The 12221-nt window shown below is 32.8% G+C and overlaps 1 protein-coding gene across 2 annotated transcripts in view; it reads right to left on the reverse strand.

Annotated features, from left to right (window-relative positions):
- Positions 1-12221, reverse strand: part of LOC136031450 (uncharacterized) — a 30930-nt gene that overhangs the window by 11480 nt on the left and 7229 nt on the right. The window contains exon 1 of one of the 2 annotated variants that reach the window (XM_065711049.1): positions 11945-12100. The exons of the other annotated variant lie outside the window; for it this stretch is intronic. The gene's annotated coding sequence lies outside the window, so the exon portion shown is untranslated. Of the gene's footprint in view, positions 1-11944; positions 12101-12221 lie in introns of those variants that run through there. 2 annotated transcript variants of the gene reach the window in all.

Below are 12221 nucleotides of genomic sequence, written 5' to 3' on the forward strand. Positions count from 1 at the left end.
ATTCTTGAATTTGTTACTTCATTTGCTTTAACTTCAATCATGTTAATTCAATGAATATATTCGGTTCTAGAAATTTTAATCCGTATTGTAATTTTCACACCTAAAAATAGTATCTGACTTTTTCAGAATTCCGAGTCAAATTATCAAAGACATTTAATCAGCTGTTCGCTAATAGAGGATGAATAGAATGAAGATCGAGGATAGAGGATCGAAGAGGGTCTATGTATGACTGAACGTATAAGCTCTGATGATACTCCCTTTGAGAACAGTTTAGTAAACGATTCTGGTATTTATCTTAAAAGATCAAAAATTTGTGAAACCATCTCTAGGTGTGATAGTGACTGTATGAAATATGTGCCTAAGAGCAAGTGCCAGGTCCATGACCAGAACCCATACCTGTTTGTAGTGACATATCTTGTAGAACCTTGGATATATACTAGTAAGATATCTATGGATAAATGTTTACCATGACATGATTACAGAAAAAAGCTTAAAGGTTTTTACAGACTTTAGTATCTTAAAACTCTTCAAAAATATTTAATGTTATTAAGAGAAATTTTACAGAAATTCGGGAAAATTGCCAAGTCAAAAATAGCAAAACTCTTCATAGGATTTTTTTTATAGAAATCCAATTTTTAATTTCTGAATGCCATACCATGGGGCCTAAGTCCATCGAAATCTTATTTCTCCAAATTTGAAGGCAGTTATTATAGAACTATTAAAATATTTTTTTAAAGATTGCTCCCCCTCCCTTAGAAAAAAATTCTGCGTATATGTTTGTGTCTAAGCCTATCATAAGCCGAGTAAAAATATGCAATTGGTAAAACCATCTGTGGAATATTAAAAAAAGAAAAAACCGTGAGGTTATTTCTTCCTCTGATTATAAGAAGTGTTATTCTATTATCCCAGAAGAGGGTGGACGTAACTTATTTACCTGAAACAGAAACTAAACCCCACAAATATAGCTAAAAAGATAAAATCTAGGTAATGAGAATAAAAAAGGAAATTTTATGTGACATTCAAACTCAGGTAACGTGAAAATTTAACTTTTAAAATTTTGAATTTCTTTATCCTCACTTTAGGATTTGCATAAAAAAACGAAGAAAAAAAGAAAACTACCTGTTGAAGGAGATTTAAAAGTGGCCACAACTCTTTTTCCGAGTTGCTTTAATGACCTGTTTTCTGAAGTTGAATTTACTTTATTTTAACATGTGCTTTGTTAAGGAACAGGATTGCTTTATGAAGTTGAATTTACTTTATTTTAACATGACTTTGTAAAGGAACAGAAAACTTATACTAAGCCCACACACACATAGCATTTTGAAAATAATTCGTTAAGATCTTTTCTGCTACTTTGAAATTAAATTTGTATGCGAAACCAGATGAGGTTTTGTTTTTGGAGGAAAATACTCTAGAAAATTTTAACAGTCCCCTTAAACTCTATGGGCTATTTTAAAAAATTCAAGTCAAAATTAGCAATAAAATCCTTAAAGGATTTTGGGAAAAATCCCTAGCGCCTGAAATTGGCATTAATCAAAAATAAATCTTACTTGCAGTAAGTGGGATCTGATTTTCAAACAGTAAAAAATTTGGAAAAATATGGCCAAAGACAAAAACCAAGATTTAAAACGAATCTGGGAAACAGAACACAAAAAGAAGACAACAGTTATAAAAAAGAACAAGTATAAATTTGGGTTGGATTACGAGAAAGGGTTACTATAAATATATGAAAAGGGAAAGACGAACTAAGACACACAAGCAAAGACTTAAAAAGAGAAAATCTAGACAAAAAATAGAGAACAGAAACAAATGAACTCTGGTAACACAAGGATTTCCCAAATATTAAATAATACACTTCTAAGTGATATTGAATCAACGCAAAGCGATGAAGATGTTGAAACAAAGCGTGGAAAGAGACTTAGGAAGTAACAATCACTCTTTTCCTGAATTTTTATTATATATTTTGATAGGTATTTGATAAAGAGCAAAACACTTAGTCGAAAACCCCCACCCCTCGAGGGAAATCGGTCACCTCTTTTAAAAGGAATTTGTGTTGCCTCCACTGGGAAACATGAAGGAAGGAAAATCATAAGCTTTCTTCAATGGTGTGTATGTTGCCATGTAAGATCCCCAATGTATGCTTGCAGAGATCGAGATCAAAGTGTTTAACAAGTAAAATCTCAATTGAAACATTTGCCCAAAGAGCGGGGCTACAATTTAGAATCACTTGCTGATATATGGAAGTCATGAAAAAGAAAACCAAACAAAGAAGAAAAAGAAGTAAAAAGTGACATATCTTTTATACTAAAAGGGAGGGTAAAGTATAAACATATAAAGATTGAGAAATGAGCTTAACCACACAAGTAAACAACTGAAAAGGTAAAACCCAGGCAAATAGAAGAAAAAGAGGAAATAAAATATTGTTGGAAACTTAAACTACAATTAAAATTAATCATCTAACTATTAAGTAAAACAGCTTTAATTAGTAACGAATTAACTGGAAAGAGAAAAAGAGAGAAAGAAAAAAAAATGTCGAAAGATGTTCAGAAAATAAAATTGTGCTGATATTCATTTTAGCAAGTATTTTGGAGAAGAATGAAAAAAATGGTTATAACAATTACCTATTTAAATAGAGTTAGGATGTCTCTGTACCTTTCTTATTGAATATATAACACAATCATTAGCAGTCCGCATAATTGAACAACCTAAACGTAGTCATTTTTAGAAAGTTTTCCCTGATTTTTACTCCGTCTATTACATTTAATTAAATAGCTGAAAAGTCTTAAAATCCCTTAAAAATGTAAAATTCATGCCCAAGTAGGCAAAGTGTATTTGATTTTATTAATGACGCTTGCAGAAGTAGCAACGCTAAGACCTCATTAGTAACTAAAGTAATCAAAACCAAAGTCCGAACGGGTAAGTAATGAAATGCCAATTGTACCTTACTGTGCGAAAAGTCATGTCAGCGATACACGGTTGAAAAACCTCTATGTTCATGTACCCCAGCAAGGAAAAAATCACTAAAAATACGTGCTATCGGTGTTTGAACTTTGTGACTCGCAGTTAATCTGTAGTTCATGTTTCAAGGTTCAAACAGTCGTTGGTATCAGCTAGGAAAGTAAAAATAGGAATCGGTGGGAGATTTGGTTGCCCAAACATTTGGTTTATAAAAAAAATTTCTAGAATATTCAATTTCATACCGAGTATGCACATTCAGAGGTTTCTAAGACGACTTATTCCATACAAAATGATTTGGTGAAAATGTAAGTAAGTGAATAAAAACTACATGCAGTTTACTTCATTCTTTCCTTAGGCAGTGCTATTGTGTCACCGGGACAGTAGAAAATCACATCATAGGTCTTGCCAAAATTTTAGTTCCTATGTCTCTCTCTATCCTCTTTATCCAAAATAAGGGTTAAGATACAAACTAGGGACCATAAAATAAGAAAAATAAGATGATAAACTGAGTTCTACGGAATTCAAGTTTTAGCAAAAAAATTAGGTCATATTAGAAACAATTCAGAGCTGCCAAAATTTTTGAAAAAGGTATAAATCACTGGAGTGGACTATTTGAACCACCTGAGGAATCACAATTTTTCTGTGTCAGAACAGGTGGCTCAAAACAGCTTTGCCAAGTAATGTCACTTAGTTATTTTTTTTTTCTATGAATGGAATGTCGTGAACATTTGAAGCCAGGCTCAATAGAATGAAAATAAATCTTCTAATGGTCTTTGCATATAACAGAAGCCTTTCACAGGGTCCTCCAAGGCAAAATGTGTTCCTTGGTGCCTCCCTATATACCAGTTGCTTCTCAGCGTAACTTTTGGATAGCCCTTTTGTCCAAAAACGATGAAGTGTCTAACAAGTACACATCCAGAGTAATTATATCCCCTCCTCAGCCCTAGAAACCTAATGTCGCTATTTACTCAGTGCAAACGCATTTTGGTAGAACAGAGAGGTATGTTTGGTCTCGGCTCTCCAATTGGGTCAGAACTCCTTGATGTTGTTCCATAAGAGAAAGTTGTCAGGTATAGTTAAATCTATACTTTTAAAATGGTCCCCCTAAACAACGTGTTAGCCCACACTGCTTTTCCATTTACAGCATTTAAAAGAGAAAAAAGTGGAACAAAAAAGAAAAAAAAGAAAGAAAAACAACAACAAACTTTAAATATCAAAAATTTGAATATTTTGACTTCACGCCTGGGAGCCTTTATGTACGGAAAGAACAAATTAAAGTTAAATTAAATTACACGCAACATATATCTCATTGCCAATCTGAAATTACACAAGAAGCAATCTAGTGAACTAGTAACAGCCTTTAGTCTTTTCTGTGTGCTTATTTAGGCTTTTACAGTGATTGCAGGATTTTGGTTGTTATTAAGATCTGCTTTATTTATTTATTTGTTTTTTTTGTGTGTTTTAGTTTTGTTGTTCTTTATATGTTGCGTTTAATTTAAGTTAACTTTAATTTGTTTACCGTTGATAAGGGATCCCGAATGTAGAGTTAAAATACTTGCAACTTTACTATTTAAAGTTTGTTGATGTTTTGTTTCACTGTTTTATTTAACTTATGCCCGTTTTCTCTCTCTTAAATTCTCCAAATCGCGTTGGTTTGTTAAAGAGAGTCTTTGTATTTTTCTAAGTTTAAAACAGTAAATTCGAAAAGGATCTTTTGATGTGATATTTTGCGAATAATGCCTTTTAAAAACTTTTTAGAAACATTTTACAGAACTTTGGTAAACTTTTAAAAATTGTACAATGGACAATTTTTATTTCAAGTAGTTTTTTAAGACAATCAAATCTAGCGTAAATACATTGTTCAAATTACTTTAAACTTAGTCAGGATCTAATTTTAAATATAAATTCACAATATTAGAACAATCAATTTTTGAAATGTTGAGTTGATCAAGAATGCTTATCCTCATCTTGATCAATCAGCATAACCAATCTCAGAGTATGTATCAATCAGCATAATCTTCATCCCAGAGTACGTTTACACATACGGAACTTATAAAATCGTTTGTTGTCCGCGTCACAGCTTCCCTATGAAATTGTATAGGTACCTTTTATGAGCAATGATTCACCCTCAGGGTCACAATATTAATTTATAATTTAGTCAATTTTTTGACTAAAAAATACTTTATATATATATATATATATATATATATATATATATATATATATATATATATATATATATATATATATATATATATATATATATATATATATATATGCATATATATATATATATATATATATATATATATATATATATATATATATATATATATATATATATATATATATATATATATATATATATATATATATATATATATATATATATATATATATATATGAGCGTCACAGCTTCCCTATGAAATGATATAGGTACCTTTTATGAGCAATGATTCACCCTCAGGGTCACAATATTAATTTATAATTTAGTCAATTTTTTGACTAAAAAACACTTTATATATATATATATATATATATATATATATATATATATATATATATATATATATATATATATATATAAAATGTGCTCAGGGTTGCAGCCCGTAGAAAGAAAGTGTTAAAATAGCACGGAAGTACTATTTTAGCACTACTACAGTAAAGTTTTTGACTAAAAATCACTTTGTAGCCCGCAACGTTTAGTAGTTGTAACACCTTGGTAACTGATCGTGGTGGTAGCCCTGTTCACTCTTTGCCACCACGAAGTTTCAAAACCTTTGTTTCCCTTTAGATCGTATTTTGACCTTCTTGCTACAATTTTTTTAGTCCAATCTTCATTCCGGGGTCGGAAGAAATGAAGAACAGTCAATGTTATTACAGGTTCGTCAATATAATACTGGTCTTGATTATTCTGGAATCCTTCAATAATGACTGAAATATCGGTATTCTGAAGTAGCATTTCATTAGTTACAGTTGATAAATGCAATAAGGTCCAAACGCTGTAGCAATGACATATCTATGTTGCTTTATTGTGTGAAGGAAGTAATGAAAACGATAAAGAAAAAAACACTCCTCTTTAATCATCTAATGCAGCAAGAAAAACGTCATTTAAAAATCCGTGCTATCATCTATTCAGCTCTGTGACTCACAATTAATCCGTAGTAGACATAACAAAGTACGAACAGCTGTAGTTACTGTTTCGTTACTGAAGTAAGAAGGTAAACGTTACCTTTCGAATAGCAAATACTATATGAAAAGGGGAGATTATAATGAGGTATAGCTATGGGGTTCATTTGCCCTCCAATCACTTCTGTTATAAAAAGGCCACTAGAACTTTCAATTTCCTACCAAATGAGCCACTTCCAAAGTTTCCATTCCTAACGAAGTGGATAAGAGAAAAGTTCATTAAATAAGTAAACAATGGATACAGCCCACTCCACTATTTACTTTAGCAGTGTTATTGAGTCGCCAGGACCGTAGAAAATCACCTAATATTGACCAAAATATTAGTCTCTATGTCTTTCCCTGCCTCTTTCATCAAAAATGGGGTAAAAATGCAGATTAAGGACTAACAAAAAAAAAATCTTAGAAGGTGGGCTCCACAGAATTTAACCCTTAACAGAATATTTGGTAATACCAGTAGCCTTTCAGGGCGCCCAAAAGCTTATGAAAAAAAGATAAAAATCATCAAAGAAAACCATTGGAATCATCGGAGGAACCATAATTATTCCTGGTCAAAGCTGGTGGCTTACACCAGCTTTTGGCAAGTGATACCACATAGTTATTGTTTTCTCGACCACATTCTATGGACGAAATGTATGCCAAGGAACATATGTCAGGTGGCGGAGTCAGGAGCTAAGAATTCTTAGATGAGAATACCGCCACCTCCAAGTACACAGTATCCCATGAATGACAGCGTAAATGTGAAAAGTACTCAAGAAAAAATAAAAATCTGCAATCCTAAAAGGCAAATTAGAGGTCCGGAAAAACTTTTTGTTAACCAAAGGCAGTTCTGATCCCTGGCACATAGTACATCGAATATGCAAGTCCGGCAAGTGTTGAACGGTCGATCCACATTAAGAGAGATGGCGGAACACATACAATCTCAGTGCATGGAACAGGAAAAGAACTTTTCTCCAGATGGTTGCACCGTGATGAGTGACAGTGAGTTTCATCGTTGTTTTAGGCAAAAAGTTTCAATCGTGTTAAATAACAGCGTAAACAGAGTAAACGATGTTAGTCTGCCTTAATTACAGCAAATTATAAGGAATACAAGCTCAATGAAAGGAGCTGGCCTGAACGGGATCCTAAATTTAGTTTTGAAAAAACTTTCAATGTAATATCCCCATTCTGTTTAAAATTATTAGTGCTTGTCTGAAGTTGGCGTATAAAACAGTTCGTGGTAACGAACTGTAAGTAAGGAGCAACCTGGCTCAATAGTAACCGAATCTCTAAAAAACGGAATTTTGATACCAATAGATACATCAAAAGAATCGGATTTTTTTGCTGGTTTTAATTATATAAGTTTCATCTAATTTCAAAAATTAGCCCTACTTTCAAAAAAAGAGGGAAATATCCCCTAAAAGTCATAGAATCCTAATGACAATCAGATTCAGCGTATCAGAGAACCCTACTGTAGAGGCTTCAAGCTCGTATTTGCAAAAATGTCGAATTCTGTATTTTTTGCCAGAAGAAGGATCACGGATGCGTGCCTATTTGTTTTTCGTGTTTTTTTTTCCCAGGAGTGGGTGATCGTGTCGACCCAGTGGCCCCATAATATCGCAAGAGGGCTCATTCTGACAAAAACTATCTAGTGCTCTTTTTAAGTGAACAAACAAATTGGGGGCAACTAGGCGCCCTCCCGCGCTCGTTTTCCCCAAAGTCGCCGGATCAAAATTTTGAGATAGTCATTTTGTTCAGCATAGTCGAAAAATTTAATAACCATGTACCTGAGGACGACTTAATCCCGAACAGACCCCTGGGGAAGGGCTGCAAGTTCTGAACTTATGCCCATTGTTTACATGTAGTATTGGTTATTAGGAAGTTTACAAAAGTTTTCGGGGAGAACTTTTTCTGGTGAGGGGTTTGGTTTTAATTTTTTTCTGGTTTGGAGGAAGGGAGTTACGTGGAAGGATACTTCCTTGGAGAAATTTTTCATGGGGAAAGAGAAATTTCCATGAAGGGGGTGCCGGTTTTCCCAGCATTATTCATAAAATGATCAGAAATCAAATGAAAATCAAGTTTTTTCAACTGAAAGTAAGGAGCAACATTAAAACTTAAATCGAACAGAACTTATTGCGCATATGAGGAGGTTTGACCCCTCGTCAATACCTCGATTTTTACGCTAAAGTATTTTCAGTACTTTCAAAAGAGCTATCTATTCTAACTAAACAGCCTTTGTGATACAGGGGCCATTCTTAAGGAATTGGAAAAAAATTCGAACTTTAGCGTAAAGAGTGAGGTACTGACGAGGGGGCAAACCCCCTCATATATATAATAATTTCTGTTCGTTTTAATGTTGATCCTTGTGTCCAGTTGAGAAAACTTGTTTTTTTTTATATTTTATTTCCATAAGGAATGAAAAGTAGGAATTTTTTGTCATTAGTAAAAGTAAAACAATACTTGATGGTTCTGTTTCTTCCTATTACCCTATTGTCTAATGTTGGAAATTTTTTGACGCATATGCAACGTGTACATACTCAAAATATGATAATTAAAAAAGGTCGCTTACGACAAATCTGAAACGTTTATAATCATTGTTACATCCTCATTGGTCCCACGCTCATTTTTTTCCCCAAAGTCATTGGATCAAAATTCTGAGGTAGCCATTTTATTCAGCACAGTCAGATCATCGATAGTCGGCATAGATTTCAGGTCATATAAACGGTTTCTTATGAAATTAAATAAAAAACCAGTTTTTTTAAATGAAAGTAAGGAGCAACATTACAAATTAAAACGAACAGAAATTTCTCCGTATATGAAAGGGGCTGTTCCTCCTCAACGCCCCGCTCTTTACGCTAAAGTTTGACTCTTTCCCTTAACTCTTAAAAAAAAGTTTTTTCTAATGAAAGTAAGGAGCGACATTACAACCTAAAACGAACAGAAATTACTGCATATATGAAAGGGCCTTTTCCTCCTCAACGCCCCGCTCTTTACGCTAAAGTTTTTTACTGTTTTAAAAAGTAGAGTTAAGTGAAACCCAAGTAGAGGTAGAGTTAACTTTTTTTTAAGAGTTAAGAGAAAGAGTCAAACTCTAGCGTAAAGAGCGGGGCGTTGAGGAGGAAAAGTTTCATATACGGAGAAATTTCTGTTTGTTTTAAGTTATTAATGTTGCTCCTTACTTTCATTTAAAAAAACTTGTTTTTCTTTTATTTAATTTCTGGGCGTTTTTGAATTAATGCATGTTTTGATCTTGGCTCTCAGCACATAAATAATCAAAACGAAATTTACATATTAATTAATTACAATTAATACATTGATTTTGAGAAAAAAGGAGCGAGGGAGGAGGCCTAGTTGTCCTCCAAGTTTTTAATTACTTAAAAAAGTAACTAGAACTTTAATTTTTTAAAAACGTTTTCATTGATAAAAAGTATACGTAACTTACGAATTAACTTACATGAGGACCTTCTATATTCGTATGTTTTTACTGCGTATATGAGGGTGTTCAACCCTCGTGGATACCTCGCTCTTTACACTAAGGCTTAGATTTTGTCCCAATTCCTTAAGAATGACCTCTCAATCACAAAGGCCGTAGAATAAATAGTTGAAATTACTAAAAATACTTTAGCGTAAAGAGTTAGGTATAACGAGGAGGTAAACCCCTCATATGCGTAATAATTTTTGTTCGTTTTAAGTTTTAATATTGCTCCTTACTTTCAGTAGAAAAAACTTTTCATATTTATTTTTTCATTGTTTTTTTCAAATAATGATAGAAAATCCTTCGCCCCCTTCATTGAAATTCTCTTCCCCCATGAGAATTTTCTCCATGGAAATATCCTCCCACGTAACCCCCGCCTCAAGTCTCCCTCCTAAACCAAAAAAATCCCCCTGAAAACACCTGTACACTTCCCAGTAACCATTACTATATGTAAACACAGGTCAAAGTTTGTAACTTGCAGCCCCTCCCACCGGGGCTGCGGGGGAGTAAGTCGTCCCTAAAGACATAGTTTTTAGGTTTTTCGACTATGGTGAATAAAATGGCTATCTCTGAATTTTTATCCGGTGACTTTTGGGAAAAAATGAGCGTGGGAGGGGGCCTAGGTGCCCTCCAATTTTTTTGTCACTTAAAATGAAACTAGAACTTTCAATTTCCGTTAGAATGAACCCTCTCGCGACATTCTAGGACCAATCAGTCGATACGATCACCCCTGGGAAAAAAAAACAACAAAAAAAAAAACAAATAAACACGCATCCGTGATCTGTCTTCTGGCAAAAAAATACAAAATTCCACATTTTTGTAGATAGGAGCTTGAAACTTCTACAATAAGGTTCTCTGATATGTTGAATCTGATGATGTGTATTTTCGTTAAGATCGTATGACTTTTAGGCGGTGTTTTCCCCTATTTTCTAAAATGAGGCAAATTTTCTCAGGCTCGTAACTTTTGATGGGTATAACTGATCTTGATGAAATCTATATATTTAAAATCAGTATGAAAATGCAATTCTTTTGATATAACTATTGGTATCAAAATTCCATTTTTTAGAGTTTCGGTTACTATTGAGCCGGGTCGCTCCTTACTACAGTTCTTTACCACGAACTGTTTGACTTGTAGATTTTTGGCAGCTAGCCTGGTGCTGCTTTTAGAGATAAGTTCAGAGTATTTCTCCCATTTTTCAGTTGAGTAAGAAGAAGCCTCGATTAGCAGAATTTCATTGAGAACAATTTTTAATGAATTTAATTGATTAATTTAAGTAATGTTAACTAATAAATCAATATTGCATTTGAAAGTATTACTAAAAAAAGAAACAAAATGAAAGAACTAAAGAATATTCTTTTCAAAAATGAACTCACAAGTAGATAAATTTGGAAATTTAAGATGATCTCCCTTGTTCAAATTTTGAAGCAGATGAGGACTTTCTAAATTAATTGCTAAATTTCATTATAAGGATTTATAACTAATTTATCAGAAAAGTCAATAGTTTCCAACTCCAGGACAAACACAGTATCATCTTTCTGGAGGGAGTGTAATTTTTCCCCAGAGAATCCCCCCCCCGCAAAAAAAATCCCCTGTTGCAAGATTTCCCCACATGGAGAATCGCTGTTAACTCTAAATTGTCTAATTTTATCAGAGTCATCGTTGTAGAACCACCAAGGTAAAAACCATATGACTTCTATACACTGTTTTTTAATTTATTTGTTTTTTCCCTAACTATTTCGCATAGGCCGGAGAAACTTGATCGACCTAATTAACTTGTGGCATTCTCTGTTCGTTTTAAGTTTGACTTGAAAACTAATTTTAACTTCTTTTTGCTTTTAGATTTATCTATTCATTTTCACCAGAATACGTTATCTTTATCTTTCGTTTGATCATTTTGATTTTTGTTCGTTTTGGATTTCTTTTATTCATTAATTATAAGCTATGATCCTTCTGAGTTCGGATATTATACCGTTTTATTTCTACTACTCTAAGTTTTAAATATGGCTCTTTACTTTTCTTTGAAAAACTTTTTTTTTGGTAAACGAATATATATTTAATTTCTCAATCTAGTCTGAGCTGTGGAAATATCTATATAAACTTGTTTCTATTTTTAAATTTTCAATTATATAAATTTATTTTTTGTACAACTCTAATTGTATAGAATTAATTTAATATGAACATTAAAAATAAAGAGCCCCTTTTCAGGCTTCCTATTTATGGTCTAATTTTAATTGCTAAGTTTTTTTTTTGTAGAGAAAAAAATGTGTTCAGCCACTTCTAATTCAAGCAAAGATTTTGATACGAATGTGGATAGTAGAAGGGTCTAATCTGAACAAAGTACTTACGCAACAAATGGAAACTCCGAATAAGGCAATCGAAACTGATTAAAAAAAGAAAAAAATCCAATTGATAAAAGTTTTATCAGTTTGTTTTGGATTGAGAAACGAACTGATAACAGGCGATAAGATTAATGAAAATAAAATTCGACAGGAATATAAAAATCAAATTTAATGACAGACGGCATGATAGATATAAACACGAATTTATTGATAAGGGCTTTATCAGTTAGCATAGGTCATGTTTTCTCGAGATATGGAAGAAGAACAAAAATGTCGTGTATAG

This window comes from Artemia franciscana, chromosome 9, assembly GCF_032884065.1.
Source record: "Artemia franciscana chromosome 9, ASM3288406v1, whole genome shotgun sequence".
Classification (NCBI taxonomy): Eukaryota; Metazoa; Arthropoda; class Branchiopoda; order Anostraca; family Artemiidae; genus Artemia; species Artemia franciscana.